The sequence below is a fragment of the Acomys minous genome, assembly GCF_964271855.1.
Source record: "Acomys minous genome assembly, chromosome: 10".
Classification (NCBI taxonomy): Eukaryota; Metazoa; Chordata; class Mammalia; order Rodentia; family Muridae; genus Acomys; species Acomys minous.
The window spans coordinates 87009111-87029045 of NC_140491.1; the positions used below are offsets into that span (position 1 = coordinate 87009111).

Consider the following 19935-nt stretch of genomic DNA (forward strand, 5'->3'; position numbering starts at 1 on the left):
AAGATATATAGGAAAGAGTAGAGGCCTTTCTTATGAACATACTCAAATTAAATGAAGGGAGAACATAACAGATGGGAGAGGCCAAGACTAAGGAGGGCATGTCTACTGAGCACACAGACTAGAATGACCTCATTGTGCAATTGTCCACGATCCAAACTATAATATAAAGATAAAATTACAACGCATGTACATTTTTCATTTATCACTAATCATTGGTAGGAAAATTAATAGCCCTTAATCACTATAAAGTTCATGCCATCTGCTTATTTTTCTGTACTTAATGGAAACAACACCTAATTGAATATTTTTGTTAACATTATTAAAAAAAATAAGTCTTGCTGTTTAGAAATCTTTATTGAAACATGAAAGGCAAATTAATCAAACTCAGAGTCACAGATTGGGATCTGTTGGCCTTTCTGCATACTTTTGGTCAGAGTAGCAGACTATGAAGTATAATATCATCCCTGCACTAAGTAATCCTAGGTTTGCGTTTTATAGAACCTTCCTTCAGCTCTCATTTACAAGATTCTGAAATCTCTGTATTGATTTCTTTCTGATGGGTTCTCTTGAGATATCAGACCATCATCTACAAACATGCAGTTCGCTTGAGGACAATCAATAATCTATTCTGGTTCTGATCAAGTTGCCAGCTGTTTCTGTGATCACGCATCCTCCCACACTAGACACAATCAGGCAGAGAATTATCAGGACATTGAAAGATTAGCCTCATCAGTTACCTGCTGTGACCATCAGCTTTCTGTATATTCATATGGAAGAAAGAGACACTGATTGCCATTTAAATTACATGAAGATATATTTGTCTTTTGGAACTCTAAAGCACTTAAAGGTTGTATAAAACCAAAACACATTAAAGAAGGCAAAGAGATGATTTGTCAAATAGTTTCCAAGAGACAGGAGGTATATAAAAACTGCACTGTGGAGAAGATAAGTGCATTTTGTGCCCAATCACTTTCTATTTAAAGAACAATTTAATCCAACCAATATTAATTGAGCACTAACTATGGGCAAAGTTCTGTAATAGGAAAATGATAAATAGTTAATCTTGTACTCAAAAGTTCAAGCTTACATTATAAATGGCAGAAACCAAGGCAGATTGTCGTGTATAATGCCAAAAGAGCCAGACAAATTCCAACCTTGAAAATATCACAAGTAGAACACTGGACGAGGGGAAACGCCCAAACGGGTTTCTGAAAAGATTAAAAACCAGAGTCGCAGTTATGGTAGCATAAGCAAGAAGGTTGGAAATTCGAAGGTCCTCTCACATCTCGTAACACACGACTTTTTAGTGCATGGCTAGTTTCTACACATTCGGCTCTTCTGCCTGACTATTCTCTTTGGCTAATGGGACATGCTCTGCAAACATGCAGGACAGGGTTGTAGGGACAAGGGAGATGATACCCCTGAGTGCAACCCTGAAGGCACAAATGTGGACTTTGGTCCTCTGTAGGATGGCTTCAACATTTAGAGCTACCCAGTAAGATTGGGCTTCAGGTATCAAGACTGATTGGTGCTTATTGACAAATGCTATGCTGGATTTCTGCCTGTTCTAGCCTTTCGTATCTATTGATGTGCATTTCCTGACATCAGATCTTAAATAACATGCTTGTGCTGATGTTCAAACTAAAACAATGAGCAATCACAAGGCTGCTTACTTAATCAACTGGGCAGCGTACTTAAAGATGAGAGGGGATGTAATGACTTACAGGAGAAATGTTCACCAGGGTACATGCACCTGAACACTTGGTCTCCAGTTGGTGACACTGCTAGAGGATGTCACGAAACATTCAGTGCGTGTATTCTTGCTAGGGGAAGCATGTCACTAGGGGCATGATTCATAGCCACACACTACTTCTAGTTCACTGTCTCTGGGCTCTCTGTGTGATGAAGATGTGATCTCTCAGAGTTCCTGTTTTGGCTGCTTGCTGCCATGACTTTCCACCATTAATGAGTGGACTCTCCTTGGAACCATAAACAAAGATAAACTATTTCTTGAATAGTTGCTTTTGGACATGATATTTTATTACAGCAACGCAAAGCAACTAATACAGGCATTGGTACCAGAGAATGGGTTATCACTGGGAAGAGCCTGACCATGATGTTTTCTGGAGGATGTGGAAGACGTTGAAATGTGATTGAATGCTCTAAGCACAACTGAATGGGACATCCTAGCAGGAGTCCCAGCAGTATGGAGAGAGAGGCCTAGATCCTGAGGAATAAGGGGGAGCAAAAAATTCACCAGCAACTGAGCTAGAGTCTGTTCATGTGCTATTTGGAGAAGTAGCTATCTTTTTTTTTTCTGCCTGTGTTCTGAGAACTTGCTGAGGTTACAATATGAAAATAGTGAACAAATTTCCTTGCCAGAGGGAATTTCAAGACAACAGTGTTGAACGTGTGCGATAGTTGTTACTGGTTGCATTTATTCAGCTGTATAATAAAAGAAAGAGAAAATGGGGTGAAAAGAGAAACAAAATGTGTGGTTTAGAGAGAAAAAGAACACTAGGAAGCTTAGTGTTACAGAGCATTCATCTGCTGGAAAAGCAGTTGTAATCATTAATGAGATCAGGACCATTAAGGTGAGGCCACCTGCTTTCCCCAAGAACAACGGGATTAGGGAAAAATCCCACCTAAATAAGCTTCCAACTTGTGAATGAAGAAAGCTTAAAGGGTTGCTTGTTTTTAGAAAGAAATTACTTGAACATACAAAAGCTATTGCAAATGTGATTCGGGAGTGTGTGGTTACCCATCTCTAGTTGGCAGCTAGACTTAGTGGGGGCTTTTACACAGTACTAGCTTTGTGGGAATGAAACCATTGGAGATTGAGAAGGTCATAGATTCTTCCTCTGCAGTTTCAGGGAGACACTGGAGCCAGGCAACCTGTGCTGTGAGCGACTCTTGCACGAAAATGAAGAATTGATGACAAATGTTGGAGGTGCCAGAGCTGTGAGACATCTGCTAATGAGAGTTTTATGCAGAGTGTGGAATCAGCCAATGAGAGATCTGTGAGCTGCAGGCAGCAGCGCTGGAGGAGTGGAATGCTCTAAGTCCATTAAATCTAATGTCCCAGGTGCTGTACATAAAGAATTGGGATTTGTTGTTTGCTCTGCTGAATTCTGATTTTGTTTTATTTTAATATTTCCTCACTATTCCCCAAGTTTTCTCTTTTGGAATACAGAGGTGTCTGCTGTGCCATTGTATGTTAGAAATAATGTAATTTCCTTCTTGATTGTAAGGAGGTCAAGGCAAAGCAATTGCTTTGAATCTCAGCAGATACTTTGGACTTAGGAACAGTGCTGAGCAATCTACAGAATCAACATATTTCTCATCAAAATTCCAACACAATTCTTACAGACCTTGAAAGAACAATACTCGACTTCATATGGTAAAACAAAAACCCCAAGATAACTAAAACAACCCTGTACAATAAAAGAACTTCCAGAGCTACCAGTAGACCTAATTTCAAAATGTACCATAGAGCAATAGTAATAAAAACTGCATGGTGTTTGCATAGAAACAGACAGATTGATTAAGAAAGACCCAGAGGTAAATCCTCATACCTATGGACACCCAATTTTTGAAAGAAAAGCCAGAAATATACAGTCGGTGAAAAAAAGAAAGCAACTTCAACAAATGGTGCTAGTCTAACTGGATGTTGCCTTGCAGAGTGCAAATAGATCCATATCTATCACCCTGCACAAAACTTGAGTCCAAGTGGATCAAAGAAACTTCAACATAAAACCAAAAACACTGAATCTAATAAAAGAGAAATTGGGGAAGAGTCATGAATGCATTGGACAAGTCAGCAGACTACAGAAATGGGAAAAGATCTTCACCAACCCCACATCTGATGGAGGGCTGATATCTAATCTATATAAAGAACTCAAGAAACAAGATGGGGTGTGGTGGCACATGCCTTTAATCACAGCCTTTGGGAGGCAGAGGCAAGAATATCTCTGAGTTTGAGGCCAGCCTGATCTACAGAGTGAATTCCAGGACAGCTAAGGCTATACAGAGAAAACTTTTCTCAAAAATGCAGACACACACACACACACACACACACACACACACACACACACACACACCACATACATACACAAAGAAATCAAGAAACTAGACATCAACAAATCTAGCAATCAATTTTAAAATGCAGTATGGAGCCTGTTGAGGAGGAGCACACCTGTAATCAGCACTCGGGAGGCAGAGGCAGGCAGATCTCTGTAAGCCTGATCTACAATGCTAGTCTAGCATAGCCAAGGCTACATAGAGAAACCATGTCTCAAAAAACAAACAAAAACAAAAAACAAAAAAACAAAAAACAAAACAAAACCCAAATCAAACCAACCAACCAACCAACCAAACAAACAAACAAAGCAAGACAGTTCTAAACAGAAAATTCTCAACACAGGAATCTCAAGTGGCTGAGAAGCACTTAAAGAAACGGTTCAACATCTTTAGTCTTCTGGGAAATGCAAATCAAAACAACTCTGAGATCCAATCTTACGCCTGTCAGAATGGCTAAGATCAAAGACACTAATGACAGCTCATGCTGGAGAGGATATGGAGAAAGGAGGAACACTCCTCCATTGCTGGTGGAAGTGCAAATTTGTATAGCCACTTTGCAAATCAATGTGGCCTTTTCTCAGAAAATTGGAATTAATCTACCTCAAGACCCAGCTATACCACTGCTGGGCACATCCCACAAGAACACATGCTCAAGTATGTTTATAGCAGCTTTATTCGTAATTGACAGAAACCAGAAATGACCTAGATGAACCTCAACTGAAGAATGGATAAAGAAAACGTGGTACATTTACACAAGGACTATTACTCAGCCATTAAAAAAATAGCATCATGAACATTTTTGGCAAATGGATGCAACTAGAAAAGAGCAAGGTAACCCAGACCCAGAGAGAAAGCAAAGCATTTACTCACTTATAAGTGGATATTAGCTGTAAAGTAAAGGATAACCATGCTATAATCCACAGACCCAAAGAAGTGGGGGGAGGGTGTGGATCTCACTGAGAAGGGGAAATAGAATAGACATTGTGAGTGGATTAGGAGAGGGAAATCGATAGGAGTGGGGTGGGCTGGGAACAGGAGGGACACACACACACCATAGATACACAAAGAGATCAAGAAACTAGACATTAACAAACCTAGCAATCAATTTAAAAATGCAGTATGGCGCCTGTTGAGGAGGAGCACACCTGAGGAGCGTAAGTGGAGGGTGGAAGGAAAGAATACTTGGAGTGACAACTGGAATCGGGAGGCATCTCTGTGAGAGGAGCTAGAAACATAGGGCAGTGGAAACTCCCAGAAATCTATGAGGGTGACCCTAAGACTCCTAGCAGTCGGGGGATATGGAGCCTGAGCTGGCCATTTCCTGTAACCAGCACTGGAGGAGGCAGAGGCAGGTGGATAGTTATGGGTTTGAGGCTGGCGTGGTCTACAAAGTGAGTCCTAGACAGGCAAGGCTACATAGAGAAACTCCATCTTCAAAAAAAAAAGAAAGAAAAAAAGAAAGAAAGAAAGAAAGAAAGAAAGAAGAAAGAAACAGTACTGAAACTGCTTAAGACTATGGGGCTTTTAAAGTTGGGCGAAATACATTTCTATTATGATATGGCCATGAACCTACTGGGGCCAGGAAGTGGAATGTTGTGATTTGAATGAGAAATGTCCCCGTAAGTGCATGGACCTAATCCCCAGTTACTGCTGCTCTTTGTGAAGCTTATGGACCTTTTAGGATGTGAAGCCTTGCTGGAGGGGAAGTGCATCCTAGGGATTAGGCTTTGAGAGTTTATGCCTTATAGTAGTTCCCAGTCACTGTTGGCTTCCTGTATGACCAAGATGTTATCTCTCTCTTTCTTTCTACCATGGCTCCCTCTGGAACCATAAGCCAAAGTAAAGTGTTTTTGTCACAATGCACTTGATCATGATGTTTTATAACAGCAACAGAAAAGTAATCAACACTAGGTGCATAGGACAAATAGCAGGTGTGAAGAAAGGTTGTGTCCTTTCGCTCTATGCCAGAAATTGCATAAAGCACTACAATTTTAATTCTTCTTATCAGAAAAACATCTTACAACCTAGGTACTATTGGAAACCAAAGGCTTGTGGGCGGGGGTGGGGGGTGGGGGAGGAACTAAGTTATTGATGGCCACACATCTACTAGATGAGGATTCAAGTCTGTTTCTCTGAGGTGCAGGAAGGACTTTGAGGTGCAGTACTTTGCTGTGTCTCCAGTGGTTTTTGAGGTATTACGTACACCAAGTGAAGAGTTCTTCCTTGCAGGGGGAGTGGTCCTGAAACTGCCGAGCCAGAACACAGGGATGCTTCTGTGGATTGGTGAATGAGAAGAAGAAAATTGTGATGCTGCAATCAATCCGTGCTCTGGATGATTCAGAGGAGCTCACCTTGGCCGCTGCATCAAAAAAGTAAGATATAGTATGACAGAGGAAGACACCTGACAGTGACCTCTGGCCTCCACACATGAACACATAGGTATGTACACATGGTCGCACAAGTATGGGGTCATGCACCTGCACACACAGATGCACAAACACAAACCAATCAAAGCAGTTGGCATCTGAGGAACTATACTCAGGGTCAACCTTTGACCTGCACACACATGAACATGCACGCCCATGTACACATACATACACATAAAGCAATGAACAAATTTTAGGTTTGCCTATCTCCAGTATTGAATGTTATTACCATCATACAATAGGCCTAGCTTGGGGAGTTTTGTGGAAGAGTGGGAGGAAGGACTGAGGGAGCCGGAGGGGTCAAGGACACCACAAAAAGACCTACTAACCTGGGCCCATGGGGGCTCAAAGAGGCTAAATGACAAACAAAAGAGCATGCGTGGGTTGGACCTAGACACACTACACATATGTATGTATGTACATGTATGCTCAGATACACATGTCTGGGTGTATATAACGTGTGTATGAGACTAGAAGATTATGGATTACACTGCTTGCTACACAGATGTGCAATGTGGTTAACATGTCGGTCCCCTAACAATGGGAGTAGGAGCAGTCTCTGACTCTGTTGCCTGCCACTGGATTCCTTATCCCTTGCTGGACTGCTTTGTCAGGCCACCTTAGGAGAGGGTGTGCTTAGTCCTGCTTAAAACTGGATACTAAGGTCTTAGGTAACCAGACACACCATGGTTGGATTCCTAACCCCATCATTGATGCCGTGTCCTTGTCTGAGATATAGAGTGACCTACCATCTTTTTAACTTCATGGTTATTATATAACAATACAAGGAATGTATAGGACAGCTGTAAAAATGAGCAAAATGTATAACTTTAGAGGGCTTTGTGCTTTCCCTAATGTATTCAAAATATGTTAGCTGCTGTCATTAAAGCCTAGATCTGCACCTATACACACAGGCTCTAGGCTTTAGCCCTGGGGTTGTAGATCGCTGTTACCACATTTGGTTTAATTTTCACCTTAAATATCATAAAATTTAGCCTCTTCACTGGCTCCAAAGCTCAAGTTTACAAAGTATGCCATTGATTTATTGGTTACTGATATTAACAGACTGAGTCACCCTGGCCTCAAAATCTGATGTGCAAAGTGCTTCAAGTGTGAAGTTCTTTGAGTCCTGACCTGTAATGCAGCAAGGCTGAGTGCAGGGAGGAGCTGGAGGGTTAGCCCTGAGGGTAGAGCACTTGCACAGGGAACTAATTCTGGATTCCAGCACTCACATTAAAAAAAAGCTGAAGGTGGCTGTCCAACTCTGTAACTCTACCACTCAGGGAAGTGAAGACAGGTGGGTTAGCTTCAGGTATAATGAGAGACCCTGTCTCAAGGAAAAAAGTTACAGAGAAAAGCATCAGATATCTTCCTGTGCCCTCGCCAGGCTCAAGTATCCATTGGCATGTATATCACACACATGTATACCTTCCCACCCCACCCATACACACAAAGGAATGAACCAAACTATTATACAAAATTTCCTTCAGGTTATGTGTATAAGGCATATATGATACATAGAACTAAGTTTCCTGTTTAGACTAGGGTCCCTACATAAGATACCTCATTATGTATAAATATATATACCCCAACAGCTGAAAGTGCGTTTCCAGTTAACTCATCCAGTTTCCAGATGACACAGAATTTCATGGACACACAATGAACACAGATGATCGTGTTCAGCAAGCCATGTCTTCAGAAGACAGATTTCTGAAACCCCTTTGCTTCATAAGACCACTGGTCAACAGTTCAGTAGGGTAACCACACCAGGAACGCTGTTACACATGAGCCAAGGCATGCTTTGCTGATGCCTTGAAAACTGTTCTAATAGGACCAGGCAAGCTGAGTTTGTGGGCACTGGGCAGTATTTGGTCTGCACAAGCATGTGCAGAAGTCAAACAAGGCATGCTTCACTACTGAAACCTCTGTCTACACTCAGGAACTGTGGAAGCCAAATGGGAATGACTTGGATTTTTATCATTAAATGCCATTCTAAAATACTCTTTATATCAACACAGTGTCTTTGGGCCTTAAGTAGAACTTGAGAAGTGGGATTTCTCCAAATAACCACCCATAAGCTGTGGATTCTTTTTTTTTTTTTTCAGCAGAACTCACTTAGGGAAAAACTTTGTACACAATCTTGCCTATGCTTTTTCTAGAGATAATACAGATAAATGCAAGCCACTTTTTCTTGCTTCGGCAACTGTGGCAGAGAGAGAGAGAGAAAGAGAGAGAGAGAGAGAAAGAGAGAGAGAGAGAGAGACAGAGAGAGACAGAGAGAGACAGAGAGAGACAGAGAGAGAGAGAGAGAGACAGAGAGACAGAGACAGACAGAGACAGAGACAGAAAGAAAGCCAGAGCCAGAGCCAGAGACAGCCAGAGAGCCAGAGAGAGACAGAGACACAGAGAGAAACAGAGAGGCAGAAACAGAGAGAGACAGAGACAGAGACAGAGAAACAGAGAGAGACAGAGACAGAGAGAGACAGAGAGACAGAGACCGAGAGAGACAGAGACAGAGACAGAGACAGAGACAGAGACAGAGGAGCGAGACAGAGACAGAGGAGAGAGACAGAGACAGACTAGCATGTGTGTACTGTTGAGAAACAAGGATATGGTAAAGTCTTAAGGACGCAGGGAGATGGAACGTGAACCCCTCTGTAGAAAGCAGTGGTGACCCAGGAGAAAGAAGATGCATTCATCAAGGAGGCTGCTCCATGAACAAGAGAAGCTAGAAAAAAAATTTAGGGGTTATACTGAGGGAAAAAACTGGCTTAGGAGGAATGGGATTTGTCGAACGTCATAGCAGGCTGCCATGGACTCACCTCCAGTGATGCACTAGCTCATAACTCATATACTAGAGTCTAGACTTCCCAGGCCATGAGAGGTAGAGTGCGGGCTCTGAAATGCTGGTTTGCCATGTCATCTCCCTGTTCAACTTTTTCCTAGCTTCCTTTTCTCAGTGGGAAGAGAACCACACTTTGACATGGCCTCTGAAGGTTGTGTGTTGGGTAATTTCCTACTGCTTCACCTTAGCCTCTTCACTGATGCATTTATTCAAGCATCCTTCCCAGGGACCCTTCTTCCCTTGGGTCTTTCGCCTTGCCTTATCTCCAGATCTATACAAGGCCTTTACTTGGACCAGAAAGCTTTCCCTCCCACTTATTTCAGTTTGTGGAGCTGGATGATGTTTGTGATCAGAAAGGTTTTTCTAAAGAAGGGACCCAATCTCCCTAATGTTATCCCCTAAATTAGATGCTCACAAAGCATTCCTTGGCTTCTTTAGACTAGAGTTTAGGTAGACGCACCGTGAGACACAGTGGCTATTATACCATGGTATTAGTTGATAGCAAAATGAACTAATTGTGAAGGAAGAATAAAAATTGCCAGGTTGATATCCACTATATCATTATTATGAATTTTTCAAAACATGGTTGCTTGTTTTATTTAAGAACTTCCTTTGTCTCTTCAGCCATTTACCTTGGTTTCAGAATATATTGGGACATCAGTTTTACATCCACCCTTATCTTTATTCCAGGAAGTCTAGGTTGCTTTAAGACTGAAGTCAGGAAGCAAACACTCCAATTGTGTGGTTCAGTTCACTTTTCAGTTTCTCTCATTTCTCCTTTATTTTGAACATTGTCAACGTTTTGGAAAAAAAAACCCCACACACTTTACATTTATAACGCTCTTATCAACCAGCAGTTTTAAGAGCTTTAAAAACATGCATTAATACTTACAAATAGCTTACTGAGGTACAAAATATTTACATATGAAGGCCCTTAAGACAAAAATGTATTGTGAGTTCACAGGGCAGCATCGTGAATCTCAAAACCATCAGAAGTTTGGATTAAACCCTCAGATTGAATACGGTGAATTGCATCATTTTAAATCCAGCAACATCAGCTCTTTAACAGATACCTGGCTTTGGAAAGGTATTCTTTTTAAAAACCCAAAGATTTAAAATACTGGCAACTGGAGAGGGCAGGGCAATGCCACCCTTGTTTATAACTTCCTCAGCTTTCCCACTGGATCGCAGACTGAGTCTCTTTCCGGATGAACCACATAAAGCTAAGATTTGCTACAACCTCAACTTTGTTCTGTGCCCTGTGGAGTCTGGTGTGCTGTAATTTAGTTATTTTCACCTAAAAAAATACTTCCTAATTTCTACTAGAATATTTTCTTTGACCCTTGTATTCTTTCAACATGGAATATTTGCTTTTCAAACACTTTGCCGATTTCCTAGTTATCTTTTGAAATCGATTTCACCTTGAGTTCATGTGTGATAAGAGAGCTCCTCTCTGCTGGGTGCCAATCCTTTGCAATTTCTGAACTCTGGCAGTGGTGTTCATACACAAAGGCTGGCATTCCTTTCTAACTGAGACAGTGTCTCAGTGGAGTGTGGCTTCCAACTCCCTCTTTATTCATCCTTGATTGGCCTTAAAACTTGTAAATTCTCTTGCTTTAGCCTCCCAGTTGTAGCTTACAGAAATCCCTGCATGCCCAGTTTGTTAAACTTAACAGTCTTTGTAAATGCTTCATCTACAAATATATATATATGCTTTCTATGTGTACATTCATATGTCAGTTACATCAAACTCATTATCTGAATTAGTCAGTTAGCTAATAAGTAATTGCTATAGTTAGATCTATCCATGCTCCTGTAAGTGGCCCCAGTCCACGAAATGATTTACTAAGCTGGACTTGGATGGACTGTTTAGATCTGTTGTAGCCTTTCCTTTATGGGCCAAATAGAAATAGACTTCCCTGGGAAAGTCACAGCACAGTCCATATTAAAATGCTTCTGTCCTATACATGGGAGACCAAGGCAGCATCCAGCTGAGCTCAGGTTACAGAATAAGGCCATGTTCCAAAACCTATCAAACCATACCAAACAAAAGCAAAGCATAAAAGAGTGGCCACAGTTTCAGGAAAAGTGATTATTTTAATCACCATAGCAGGCATCTTGTGATTACCATTCTCTTTTTGAAAAGTATGTGTGCATATGTCTGTGTGAGTGTATGCCACTTTTGTGTGAGGACAGAAGAGGCCTTTGAGTTCTACAGAAGTTGGGTTACAGGCAGTGTGAGCCTCCTGATGCAAGTGCTTGGAACAGACTCAGGGCCTGTGGGAGAGTAGTAAGTGTTCGAAAGTACTGAGGGGACTGTCCAGACCCCGATACTGCTCTCCTTCTACTTTAATCATTTTAACACAACCATATTGCTTGTTCTCTCTCTGTCTGTCTGTCTCTGTCTCTGTCTCTGTCTCTGTCTCTGTCTCTGTCTCTGTCTCTGTCTCTGTCTCTGTCTCTGTCTCTGTCTCTATCTCTGTCTCTCTCTGTCCCTCCCTCCCTCCCTCCCCTCTCTCTCTCTCTCTCCCCCCTCTCTCCTTCTCTTTCTCCCTCTCTCTCTCTCTCTCTCTCTCTCTCTCTCTGGGGAAGAGGTGGTGAGAAAGTCATTCAACCTTCTAACCAGCATATACTTTGTCTCGTTCACTCTTACAGACTTTCTCTTTTGATGAGAATACTTGGCATGCTCACACTAAACGTATTTGAAATATTTCAGCTTTGGTTGTGCCGCACCTTGATAATGATCCTAGGTTTATTCTTTCATCTCATGTTTTCTTTGATTATTTTCTATTTCTGTCACTTTATTGATTGCTAATCACATACACTTTCACTATTTATTTAATAATTGTGCTCAAAATTATAATTCCCACCCTTGGCTATAATTTAGGACTTTAAAACTTCCTGACAGTGAGGCTATTAATATACCCAGCTCTACTCAGTCTCTTTCTTCTTTTTATTTCGCTCTTGATGTGCATTTTACTCTGTAGGTATTTTAAGTCTGAAAACATCTTTATGATGTTATAAAGTCAAAGTCAACTTTGATTTGCCTCCTATATTTACCCATTCAAGTATTCTTTATTCCTGAAAATTTCATGCCTCCAACTGCAGCAATTTATCTTTCACCCGAAGATCTTCCTTAGACTCAGCCTTATCCTAGTGGAAAATATTTTGATAAAAATGCACTTATATTGTTTTTTTCTTTTTCGAGACAGGGTCTCTCTGTGTAGCCTTGGGTGTCTGTTTTTTTCTTTTATGCATTCAAATTCTTTTTACTCTGAGATAAGTGGCTGAGCATGGTGGCACATGCCTGTAATCCCAGCACTTGGGAGACAGAGGCAGGCGGATCTCTGCAAGATCCAAGCCAGCTTGGTCTACACAGTAAGTTCATGACAGTCAAGGCTACACAGAGAAACCCTGTCTCAAAAAACCAACCCTCCAAAAAAGATAAGTATATATTCACAAGAAATTTTTTGAAAGATACATAAAGGTTTTTTTCAGCCTGCCCTACTGATTACCTGTTATACAATTGTGATAGATTTCTAACACAGTTACCCCAAGATCCTTGCACTGTGAAAATTCAGTCAATGTTAATTTGAGTTCTTCTATGAAGGAACTATGTACATATTATCAACGTCATGGGGCTTAAAACAGGAAGAGAATTGTGGGTTGCCCAGGTGGACTCAGTCACTAGCACACTAGAAAACAAAGGCCTGTTTCTAATTTGAAGCAGGTAAGCAGAGTAAGAGGGCAGCAGAGGGGAGATTATTTGGCGGGGCTTGTTGGGGCACATGCTTGTGACTGCGGGACATAGGAGGCCTATGTCGTGTGTAATGTTTCTTGATATATCGTAAGTGAGGGAAATAAGACAGCCTGTGAATAAAGTTGCTCTTTACTTCGCTTGTGAAGTCAAATGAAGTTATTACTTTACTTACCATTGACAACAGAGCCTGATTATCATGCGGGTGATAATGGACCACTAATAAGGTGGAAAGATACAGCTTTTTCACACCATTTTCAGAAGAGCCCTCTTGGTGAGAGATGCTCAGTTGCATGGTTTTAGGTATTTTGACTGGATTTTGGGCAGTAAGGTTCTGGAATAATAGGGTTCCTAGTTTCAGTATTTCTTACATAAAAATCATTTAGGATTCAGTCAGATAAGTTAGCTCATAATGATGTCCCAGAATTTTCTTTGAAGTTAAAACAAAAGCTTTAGACAGCAGACTCAACTCCAGTTACCTGTCGTCCTCCCAGAGGTCTGTAGCAAACTACTGCAAGAGCATCTAATGCAGTTTGAGGCAAACCTGGCCATTATAGTCATGTCAAGTGCATCCTGGGTTAAGTAGAGAGACACTGTCTTCAAACAAGCAAGCAAGCAAACAAACAAACAACACTATAAAAATCAAAATAAATGCCCAGAGTGGGGAGCTGAGTTTGAATTTTTTCACCAACTGTTAGCTATACAACTCTGGGACAGTTGTTTCACCTCACTCTCTATAGTCAAGCCCCAATATATTTAAAGTATCAAATACACCTCTTATGGTTGCCAAGCACACCAAAAACTCAATAGATGTAAAATATGCAGTAGAGTGCAGGGCATTCAGCTAATATTGGTTACTAGTTAACTCTGATCATAACAAAAATCTTATGATCCAGGAATGTTTAGGCTGCTTATCTGTGCCTGCCATATAATCAATTCCAGTGTTATCCAAGGGAAGAGTGAAGGGATGAAAATTTCCATTGTCTTCATGTTTTCTATGAGAAGGTACTGTTTGTGGGTTCTGCTCCACTGCTTCTTCTTTGGAGCTAGGAGGAGCTTGTCTCTCACTGTCCATTGTTTGGATGTTTTCCTATACAGAGGAAGATGACCTGTGGGAGGGCTGGGTGCAGTGTCCACAGAGCTGCTATGGATGCACTTGTTTTCATGCATCCGTTGGAGATGGGATGCTGAGTTGTTTTCACTGCTACCCAGCATTTCCCATGGTTTGATCAAAGAGTCCTCCTAAGCAGAAATGGAGAAGCTGACTCACTGTGCAACATGTGATTGTTGATTAATAATGTCTTGCATCAAAAACAGGCCAGACTCTGCCTAGTCACCAACTCTGCAAGTTCTGCCTCTTTCACCCTCTTTTACAAAAACCTAACACTGGACCACCTTAGGCCTTGCAAGGAGAATGTTCCATCAACTTTCGGAGGAAATAGACACGTTTTACATTAAAGAGCACAAGTGACTCTATATAGCCAAATATTTTTTTCATATTATTAATCCATTCCAAATGATTTGTGAATGGACTGTCAAAGAAATATTTAAATATTAGTCTTCTCCCCTAGTCAAGTAAACACATTCCATTAAAAAAAAATCTATTTTATTGAATCGGAATTTCGTACAACAAAGCAAAATACCCATTTGAAATGTGAAGTTAAGTGAGTTTGGAAAGTGTGTGCATTTTTTATAACCACCACCAATCAATATGCAGCAGATCTCCGCCATTCCAAAGTGTGCGTGCATCTTTTGAAGCTGATAGCTACATCCTCTCCTCGGCTACTCACCCCATCGATTTGCTTTCTCTCCATGTAGGTTCCATTTTCCTTCATGGACTTTCATGTAAATAGTATGTCATTTGCACTCTCTGTGTCTGGGTGGGTTTACAAAAGCATGCCAGTTTTACCATTTGCCATGCCATTGTATATACAAGGATTTTTTTTCTTCTTTTCTCATTCATCCTGTAGTATTGGTTTTTTTTTTTTTTTTTTTTTTTTTTTTTTTTTTTTTTTTTTTACCAATTTGTCTAGCTGTCCACCTGTTGAAGATCAGGAGCATTGGTTGATGCTACTGCGAGCAAAGATGCTGGAATCATTTATCTCCAAACCCTGCGCTGGGCACATTTCTGCAAAGTAAGCTATGAGCAGCGGCAATGAGCACGGTGCTATTAACACCCCCTGCCGTGGCTGTACGAGCTCTGCTGCTTTCCTAAGATGCATTATGTTTTCAGTGTCTGGAATTTGGCCCTGCGTCATTTGTTTGGTCACTGTGTTACTGGTTACCCAGGACATTGCGGGCGTTGAAATATTTCAGGTGGCTGTTTTTAGCTTCTCCTTTTCTGCCTGTGAGATGACTAGTAATGACCAAAAGTGGATAGAAATGCAGAGTGCATACAGGATTTCTTTGAAGATCTGATTTAATGTCTTCCAGGGGAAGATTTCTTTCCTTCTTTTGGTCGGTATTCAGATGTAGTCCCTTTGCGAGCTCTTACTTACTGACCCCCTGGTGTTTTCTTAGCCATCAGTCTTAGTGCTGAAGCTATTGGGAGGAGAGCCAAGGAGCAGCTGCCACCGGGCTGAGATGCATGTTCCAAACCTTCCCAGCTTCTACCTTGACCTTTGAACCTGTGGTCTCAGACTATTGTCCTCATAACAGAGGAGGCTCTCTAGATTATGATGAAATTTCAACCTTTTCTGAAACTAGGGCTTTCTCTTTATTGTAGTGTGTGCCTGTGCTGGTGCGCATGTGTGTGTGCCTGTGTCTGTGTGCCTGTGTGTGTGTGTGTGTGTGTGTGTGTGTGTGTGTGTGTGTGCATGCATACACCTCTGTGTGTGTGTACCTATCAATTAAATTCTTTCACTTAAGCCCTACCATGGTGATAGTTCTGAAATACTTTCATATTCAGTTAGCTAAACCCAAATAACAATGTGTTGTTGGACAGTATCCAGAGCAGACTTTCAATAATACAAACGCAAAGTACCAAGGATAAATACATATAGCAGCATCCAGAGCTCCAGCTCCACTTGGTGAGGAAGATTCTGACTGTTAAGGAAGTGCCACAATTATTGAGTCCGTCAGCCCATTGTTAGGATAGTACATGAAGGCCACAGAAGATACAGAAGACATACCAAAGTGTGTCCTAAAAAGAGTGACTCAGACCCTAATTGATGTGAGAGTTAAATAAATATTATGGAACCACTTTAGGAGGAAGGGATTCCATTCAATTTAAGTTTCATTTTAATGGAATTCATTGAAGCTCTTCAAAAATGCCCATCAAATGTCCACTTAAAAAAGCACAAAGTCTTGAAGGATTAAATCGTCTTTTAAAAGGGGATGGTGGCACTCCTTCCTTTCCCCACCACATGAGAGGAAGAATGCTCTGCTGTAAATTCCGATGTAATCTTAACTGTGGGGGCTTTGATCTGAGGGAGGAGAGTGCGTTCCTAAAGACTTCAAGCTGGCAGAAAGCTGCCAGAACACACGCAAGGCACTGAGAACTCAAGGTTCTCACAGGATGCAGTGGGGCAAAGGTGCTGGACTGACCATTCAGGCAGCCAGTCACGGGGGAAAAGTGAGTCCAGCCAGGCCATAGTCTTGGTCTCTTTATGCCAGAATGTTGGTTTGGTGGCCTTTTTTTTTTTTTTTTTTTTTATAATCTACTCTCCAGTAAAATTTATTTCACTTATTGATTTTAGTTAGGAGTTGTTTCTTGTTTTGCATAGGCAACCCCTGGGGGATTTGAGGCTGATATTGGAAAAACCTGAAGTCGCTCATTGTTACAGTGGGATTCCTTTCAGTAGTGTCTAGGGAGGGAGGGAGAAGCAAAGAGAACCGAAGTTTCAGTCATGATGGCTGCATGTCCACTGACTGCATCAGCAGGCAGTTATACACAATTCATTGACATTCTTTTACCTTTTAACATCTGTGTCATGTCTTGGTCAGTTTCTATGGGGGGAGGGTGTGGTCCTCATGCTGTTGTTATTTTCAAATTGCTTTGCTTGCTCTGGAATTTTTTAATTGTATGTCAGATATTGTATGTTTTTTCTTTTGTCTCTTAATTTCTATAAATCTTAAACTCTGTTATGGAACATGGATGTATTAGTAGAAAAACGATTGCTCCTTTTGAAGCTTGCTTTTCAGTGTTGTTAGGCAATGCAAAACTAACCTTTGGTTTAATTTTTTCTGACTGCCTTATGTAAGTTCCATGGATTGTAAGAACTTTCTAGACTGGAAAGATGGCTCAGTAGGTAAGAGCACCAGTGTGTGAGCATGAAGGCACAGGTTAGAATCCCAGACACTCATGCAAAGCTGTGCATGGCTGCTTTGATGTGTAATCATAGCACTGTTGGGGGACAGACCCAGGAGGATTGTTGAGACTTGCTGGCCACCAGTCTAACTTCAGGCCCAGTGAAAGTCCCTGTCTCAAGGGATGAAGGCAAAGAATTATAGAGCAGAGCATCCAATGTCTTTGTCTGGGCTCCATGTGCATGTGGATGCACATACCTGCACCCCTATGTGCACCCCCTCCATTTCTCTCTCACAATGTACTCACTCACATGCACATACCCGTGCACACAGAGATTTCTTCCGCTCTGAGTAATGAGAATACTGATTTGTGTATAACTGAGTATGGAGACCATTTCTGTCCCTGTGTGAACATCAGAGTATTTCTCCCCACTGCTTCTGAATGGTTATTTCCCTGGCTGTGGGTAATTCCTTACATGTTTGTGCCAATTAATATTTAGTTTACGATCCAAGGGGGAGAAGTCTTTCCAGATACCCGGAGGTCTCTCTCTGTGCAGGATTTTTCTACTCCAGAATCTTGGACTATAAATTAGAGTGCTTTGGTCTCTCTTCACATTCATCTCTATATCAGCTCAGCATGACCATTTGGGGATTCCATCCCTTTCCAGGAGCATGAAAACACCACATGGTAAGTTAGGGAGATCAAGGGCTCTACTTGCATGCTTCTACTCCTTTGAGGGTGTTTATACATTAAGATGCAATATTTTCCTGTTTCTTTTATGTACTCTTGGTTGCTTATAGCTGCCACCCAAGTCTGGTTCCTGCCTTTTCATCTTGACTAGATGTAGATCACAAATGTTTTAATTTTTATTGCATATTTTTCTGTTTTCCACAAGTGGAGTGAGTCTAACACGTGTCTCTGGCTGTACTAACTTGGAATTACCTACTTGTGAACTATTGGCAAGTATGCTTTGGAGGTATAGAATAGTCTTCATAAAGTTGACCTCGATGTATATTTTTATACAAAGAATAGACATTCTCATTACTTTTCCTCAACTTTTCCTAAGCGTTTACCTGCTACTCTTTGGAAAACACAAAACTCCTGGGTAAGACAGATGACTTGTTTTCACTACTACGCGGGTCCATGCCTTAGCCAGAAAGTAGTCATATCGTAGGGTAACTGAGAGCTCTGTAGGAGTGGCATCCACTGGACTCACTAGAACTCTCGTGAACTCGCATACACTGCCTGCTCACATTACACAAGAAGCCCATCAGATGGGCTGCACTGTGCCTATTTCATGATCATCAAGCATCCTATCAAGTCTCCTGGTCAATAAGAAATGCTTTGCAAATGGCAATCTTGGCATCCACTTAAGCTGAATGAACTCACTTATACTTTGCGTATTTAGACCTTTGGTGTCAGAAAAATGATGATATGAAAAGGATGTCATGGAGGATCTGAGTGGACACGTTGTGGTGTCCCAGGTCAATGGGAGTCCATTGTGCAGCTATACAGATTCCATTTACATTGTCCCCTGCTCTTCTGGAAAATGATTAATCTGTCCTCTAAGAGTATTGACTCTCTTTACGTTTTCCTCCCTTGCCAGGGCAGACGAAGGCCCATTCATCACCATTGTTAAATCAAGGTTATGAAGAGCACGCAGCTCTGATTGGCCAACTGGTGATGTCAGGCAGAGATTGTGCTGCTTTGGGACAGACAGCCTTAGGCACAGCACAGCTGCCAGTACTTCTCCTGGCATGCCTGCACTGCCAAGGGCATCATACCTGAAACAGGCCTGCCTGGCCCTGGCCCTGTTGCATGCTTGCAAGAGATGCAACACGGGCTCACATGATTCTTGAGTAAGACAGATAAGCAAGCAGATGCTTTCCTCTCTTCCTCTCTGCGGGGTTGAGCTGCTGTCCACTCCCCTCTTCAGCATCCAGAACTTTCTCCCGCACTTTCTCTTTTCTGTCATAGTCTTTAACTCAGCTAACAATAGGAAATAGGTATAAATTTGTTATGAGGGAAAACCAACCCTCTGTTTGCATGTTACCTTGCAATAGATTACTTTTTCCAGGGGACACTTGACTGGATCAAGTTAAAGGGAACATTTCTCGAAGAGTTAGAGGCAGCCTAAAGCGTTACTCACAATTTACTTCACAGCAAAGGCTGCCAGCTCCCACCAGAGCAGCTTCAGGGAGGGCAGTGTCAGGTGTCCCCTCAGCCGCTGAAATGTAATCTGATTCCTCACATGCATTTCCTTTCAGGATCAAATTTGAAATTAATTAGCACGTATTTGTGGCCTTATTATGTGCTTAGCTCTGAGGAAGTAGTTTTCATAAGTTCTTTATGTCTCATTAAGCCACAAAGGCAACTCTGTGAAGTAAATATTTAATCCTCATTTTGTAGATAAGCAAACTGACACTGTACGAGGTTAAGTGACTGTTGACGTCCTCCTGGTAAGTTGTTGAGGCAAGAGTCTAACCTCTATCTAGCTCTTTCCCCACCACACACAGTTTGGGAGCAAAAGTAATTAACATGAAGATTCGAAGGCTGTGTGCATTCAGCTGCCCACTTA

At 41.5% G+C, this 19935-nt stretch overlaps 1 long non-coding RNA gene across 1 annotated transcript in view; it reads left to right on the top strand.

Annotated features, from left to right (window-relative positions):
- LOC311607257 overlaps positions 1-17940 on the top strand; it is a 45089-nt gene extending 27149 nt beyond the window's left edge. The window contains exons 3-5 of the long non-coding RNA XR_014782576.1: positions 2868-3085; positions 6310-6452; positions 17914-17940. This is a non-coding gene — a long non-coding RNA (uncharacterized lncRNA). The remainder of the gene's footprint in view (positions 1-2867; positions 3086-6309; positions 6453-17913) is intronic.
- Positions 17941-19935: the final 1995 nt, after the last annotated feature.